Here is a 6,122-nt window from a genome sequence, read left to right as displayed (position 1 = left end):
GTTAAGTTCTTACAGTATGCTAAATGCTGGAGATATACACAGAGAGTCAGACAATCCTGTTCTGATGAGGGAGACAATACACAGGAAGGTCTCACCTGCGAGTTGGATGGAAAGTCCCAGGATCCTTAGGGAGCAGCAGCCAAGTGGATCACCTGGCCTCTTCTCGAAGGTCATTTCCACTGATAAAATCCTATCAGTTTGATGTTCAGCAATGGTTCTAAACCTAAATGACCACTGTACTAATAACTCTGGTGGGCAGAGCTTTCTTTTCGGAGCCTTCAGTAGCTAGACTGCATCTCCATGGGTATGGTTTCCCAGGAGGATGCTGAGGGCTCTGGGCTAGTAGCCCTGCTCCCAGGGTTCTAGAGTTCAGGGTCCTGAGCTGCCTCCACCAGGGTCTGAGGGCAGATGAGGGTCAGGGTGGTGGCAGTGGTTGACTTGCTTGACATAGGTTTCCTCTGGCCTTTATTCAGGCTTCCCTGACCACTTCTTCAGCAAAATAAACTCTAACTAAGGATGTACAAAAAGATTTATAGCTTTTTTGAGGTGTCAAAAATGGGACTCTGAGGTGTTCATAAAATGGGGAATGGATGAACAAGTTATGGTATATGAATGTGATAGAATGCTATTGTGCTATAAGAAATGATGAAGGGGATGGTTTCATAGATACCTGAGAAGACTCATTTTTCCCAAGAGTAGAAAACTGGGAAAACTGATGAAATAAAATAAATAGAATCAGGAGAACAATTTATACAGTAAAAATATTGTAAAGACAAATAACTTTGAAAGAATTAGGAACTCTGATCAACGTAATGACCAGCCAGGATTTCTGGGAACTAATGATGAAACATGGTACCCATCCTTGGATAGAGAGGAGAAAGATTCAGAGTGCAGAAGGAGACACATATATTTTTTTTTTGGACATGGCCAATGCAGGAATTGAATTGACTATTGATTGACTATTAACAGTTGACTTAAGGGACTATGCATGTTTGTAACAGGGTTTTTATTTTTTAATTCTTAGCTTGATGGGAGGAAAAGAAAGCAGATTTTGGATGATTGAAACAAAATATATTTTAGAAGAAGGAAAGGTAATGGGATCTTGGGTTTTTTTTAGATGGCTGCCTTCCAAGAAAAAGGAAATGATAATCCCACTGTCCTCTGCCCTCCTCAGGCTTCATCTGGAGTCCTGGGCCCCATGTTTTAAGAAGACCTTGATAAACTGGAGACTATACAGAGGAGGGTAGTCAAGATGGGGAATGGCCTTGGGGATCAATTGAAGAAACTGGGCATGTTTAACTTGGAGAAGAAAAGAGTCAGGAGGAACATGAAAGCTGTCTTCAAGAATTTGATGGGCTGTCATGTGGCAGAGAGATCAGCTTTGTACTGTTTGGGACCAGGGGACCAAAGTAGGAGTGATGGGTGGAAGTCACAAAGAAGCCAATTCAAGATAAGTGTCAAGATAAACTCCCTGAGGACAAAAGTCATCCATATATGTGTCCATGCTCCCTGGAGGTCTTCAAGCAGAGGCTGGAGGAGCTCTTGTCTGGGAGGTTATTGTGGGGGTTTCTCTTGTGCCTAAGTTCACTGTTGAGGTCTCTTCCAACTCTCAGGTTCTGTGATTCTGTGAGCAATGTGCCACAAATCTGCAAAAGTAGATTGGGATCCAGGATGTGAAGGACTGTAGCTGTTAACAGATGCATTGTTCTTTGATCTCAGGGGACAAGAGGGTGCCACTGGAACCTGAGGAGGATGGTGACCTAGTTAGACCTGTGCTTTAGGAAAATCATTTTGGCAGCCATGCAAAAGATGGGTTGGAGGAGGGGAAGACTGGATGGAGCAGGGAGATCAAGGGCAGTCCAATGGTCCAGGTAGGAGGTAATGAGAACTTGAACTGGGGTGATGGATGTTACTGGAGAGAAGGTGATGGATGAAAAACATTGAGGAGGTAGAAATGATAAGAGTTGGCAACTGACTGGACATGGTGGGGTGACTGAAAGGCAAAGGTCAAGGATGACAATGAAGTTATGAGTCTGGGAGACTGGGATGACAATGGTGCCCTCAACAGAAACAGAGAATTTAGGAAGAGGGAGAGTTTTGGGGAAAAGAAGATGAACGCTATTATGAACATGTTGAATCTAAGATGCCTATGGGACATCCACTTGAAAATGTTCCAATAGGCAGTTGGAGACGTAGGACTAGAACATGGGAGAGATTAGGACTGGTTTTTTCAATCTATGAGTCATCTTCATGGATATAAGAATTAAGTCCATGGGAGTTGATGAGGTTCTCGTGAGAGATGGTGCAGAGAAAGAAAAACTGAGACAGCCAAGTGATGCAGTGGCTAGAGCATCTGAGTTCAAATCCTGCCTCAGACACTAGCTATGTGACCCTAGGCAAGTTATTTCACCTCTGCTTGCTTCTGTTTTCTCAACTGGAAGATGAGGATCATAATGATAATAATAATTATTATTATTTAGAAGAGAGGACATAGGGCAGTCTTGGTGAAATTTTTCCACTGAGACACACACACACACACACACACACACACACACACACTTAAGTTGGAAGCAGCTTGGTCTAATGGTGAAATAGTCAATGCAAGGCTGTGCTGGGTGTGGTATGGTGGAGTAGAGGACATGCTTTCTGCAGCGAAGCTTTCATATCTATCATCCTTTCCTTATTGTAGTATAATTCTGATTACTCTGTGAGACAGAAAACCATACATTGTTCATATTGCTACTTACCAAGATTTTTCCTTATTTCAGAGGTCTTGTCTCTCTATTTAAATAGTCGACTTCATGGCAGTGGGTCTGAGGGACATGAACTTTATGTCTGAGAAGTGGAAGGAGACTCTCTGAAGGGGACGTGCTGGCAATGAAGAGACTCCTATGTCTTTCTGAAGGAACCTTTTCCTGGGTCAAGGGCAAAAGGACACTGCTGCTTTTCAAAAGGATCTTCAGCTAGGATGGTCACTGGGTCTCTGGTGCTAGACCAGCAGAAGGAGGACCAGAGCCAACCCAACTCGGATTCTAATGACATCATATGCCCTTGCAGCGATGCTGGCTGCTGGACTTCAGAGAAGGTCAGAATGGAGCGCTCCAGCTTTCTGAATGCCACTGTCTCCTCACCTTGGTCCAGACTCCAGACCCTTCTACCTTCTGGTCATCAGTCTTTGTTAGGTCTATGGAGATGCCTGGACCTGACTCAGTGCTCAAGGAGCATTAATCCCCGGTGGCAGATCTCGGATCGGTTCAGGGGCCTCTGCAGCCTGGCCAAGCTAACTCCAAAGTCATCGGCCTCACTTTGTGGTGGGGGAGGTGACCCTTTGTGCTGGGAATCGCTGCCTTGGAATCCTAACCATCACTGGATGTGATACTTGACATCTACAAAACAAGGGTAGCTTCGAGGAAGTGACTTCTGAACATTCAGGCCTCAATTCAGTTCAGTTCAATCCAAGGAACCCTTCCTTATTAAGCGTCAACTGTGTGCCAGCACGTGCCAAAGTAACAATAAAGAGTCCCCACCCTCAGGAAGATTCCCTTCCCTGCGGAGATGATCATGCCTTTCTATTGATGGCTTTTAAGGAAGAGCAGAGGATCAAGGAGGGAGGACGCCCTTAACAGCAGCGATTCCAACTGGAGTTTAAAAAAATGAGCAAATGGAAACATTACAATGCAGGGAGGGAGCTCAGGGAGGGAAAATATCTGCCAGAGCCCGAAGCCTGTTTCCCTCATCAGGGGCCGGCCCATCGAAACTAAAGCAGAAACAGATGTTCATGCGTCTCTAGGACAGAGGGAGGGAGGGATCCACTCACTCGGGAGAGGACGGGCGCGTCTCGAAAGCGGAGGATGCAGTTTCCTGGGAGAGGCCCCCCCCCCCCCCCCCCCCCCCAGCGACTGGGACAGTCACTTTTCCTTCCTTGCCCTGCGGGATGCTCTGGCCCAGTCTGGGCCTTCCTTTGGCATTTAGGATTATCTTTTAGCAGACAAAAGTGAAGCATCGTGGGGTGGATGCTTCCACGGGAAGCAAAGTAGGTTTTGAAAAGGAGAAAAGAGAAAGACAGGATAGAAATTAATTGTGGACAAATTAGTCTCCATGTTTTGTTAGGGTTGGGGCCTCTGCGAAAGAGAAGGCCAGATGAAGGTAAGAAGTTTCCTGCTGGGCTCAGCCTCTCCTCGTAGCGGTTTGGGAACCGGCCAAGAGCTACAGGGACGCTTCCAGCTAAAGCAGAGACTGTGGCCAAGCCAAGCAATCTACTTAAAGGGAGCAAAGCCTCACACGGGCCGCCCACGGTCTGGGGCCGCGAAATGGGTTTACTTTTCCACCTTCCACTTGAGGACTTTCATTTGGAGGTTGGAAAATGAGAGCGAAGCCAGGGGCCGGCCAGGCCGGACATCGTGGTCCATGGAACCTTGGGTCCTACCAAAATCTGGGCGGCCCCACCTCCTGGAAGCCCCCTTCAGAGGGTGGCTCCCCTTGGGGGTGAAGTGGTACGTGGTACGAAGTTGTTTCCCGTTTCAGGGATATCCTCCTAGTTTGGGCAGCCTTTTCTTTGGAAGAAATTGCTCACCTTCAGCTTAGATTTTCTAAGATTTGTTTGAAAGGAGCTATTAGGAAACCTTCAGGGATAGCTTCACAGAGGGTGGAGTGCAGAGATAACCCTGGGCTCTCAGTATTGGTGTCAACCTGGAGAGGCTCTGAATGCTAACGTGAGTGATGGCCTGAGTGTGGAGGAGCTTATTTCTAGGTGGGCCACGGATTGATGGTTGCCTAGGGGCTGTACATTGTCATATGGAAGATTCAGTCATTGGCTGAAAAACCAAGCAAAGCCTAGGGGGTGTGACAGAGCTTTTGGTGATTGGAAATAGGGACTTCAGGGCTCCAGATACCATGAGAGTGGGAGAGAAGGAAGTTCCTGTCCTGCTGCCTAGGTGAGCAGAGGGCTAAGCTAACTATAGTGAAAACCCACTCATAGAAAAATTCTGGCCATATGGACCCCAAGGCCCAGCCCCACTGATCAGTGATCTCATCTACATGGGCTCAGCCTCCCCAGTGAAGATGACAACCCACTGATGCCATCTCTTCCTTTGTTATTCCATGATATGTCCAGGGAAGAACACGACTGAGGTCTGTGCGGGGAAGGGACTGCCCTCTGGGTCTTGATCTGAATGGTTCAGATTACAAGAAAGCAAACTCCCAGTCTATCAGTATGTGATTTCTAGCCTTTCCCGGGTGACCAGATCCCCTTCACTTCCAAACACACGTGAGTCTTCATGGGTACCACGTGCTTCTTTGTCAATCTCCATTCTTACTGTTCTTAGATAATGATGCTAGAAACAGATGGCCCCCTAGCACCACCGGGAGAATACAGGAGCTAGAAAGAGAAGCTAGCTGCTAGGCCTGTTCCCCAAAGAGATCAAAGAAAGAGAAAAAGGACCCAGAGGCATGATGTATTGGTGGCTGCTCTATTTGTGGTGGCAAAGAACTGGAAGTAAGGAGGTCCCCATCAATCGGGGAAAGTCTGAACAGGTTATGATACTCGAATGTGATGGAATCCTCCAATAAAAAAAATAATGTAAAATATAAAAAAATGATGAAGGGCAGGGTTTCAGAGAAACCTAGGAAGACTTGTTTGAGCTGATGTAGGACGTGAACAGAACCAGAGAGTGATGTATAAAATGATAGCAATTTTTTCAAGACAAAGAGATTTGAAAGAGGTAGGAACTCTGATCAACCCAATGAGTGGACGCAGTCTGGCAGTGGAAGCATGGTCTCTGCTTCTTGAGGGGGAGGGTAGGCACCCAGGAGGTGGATAGAGACACATAATGGGGGTGGGGTGGGGAGGGATGAAAAGAAAAGAGATTTCTGTTCACTGAAAACTGTTAATTTAGTGATTTAAAAAAGAATCACCCAGTTTTTAAAGCCTCTACAACCACTAAGTGTTGGTGCTCTATGTGTGAGATCCTTGCCCAATGAGCAGAGGGCTGAGATGTGAGTGGAGGAACTGAGCCACGTCCTCACTGGCATCCTTACTATAAATGAAACCAGAAGACAGAAAACGCGCGCGCACACACACACACACACACACACACACACACACACACACACACACACACACA

This window comes from Vombatus ursinus, unplaced genomic scaffold, assembly GCF_900497805.2.
Source record: "Vombatus ursinus unplaced genomic scaffold, bare-nosed wombat genome assembly UNPS02006874.1, whole genome shotgun sequence".
NCBI lineage: Eukaryota > Metazoa > Chordata > Mammalia > Diprotodontia > Vombatidae > Vombatus > Vombatus ursinus.
Note: the sequence above shows the minus strand (reverse complement) of the source record.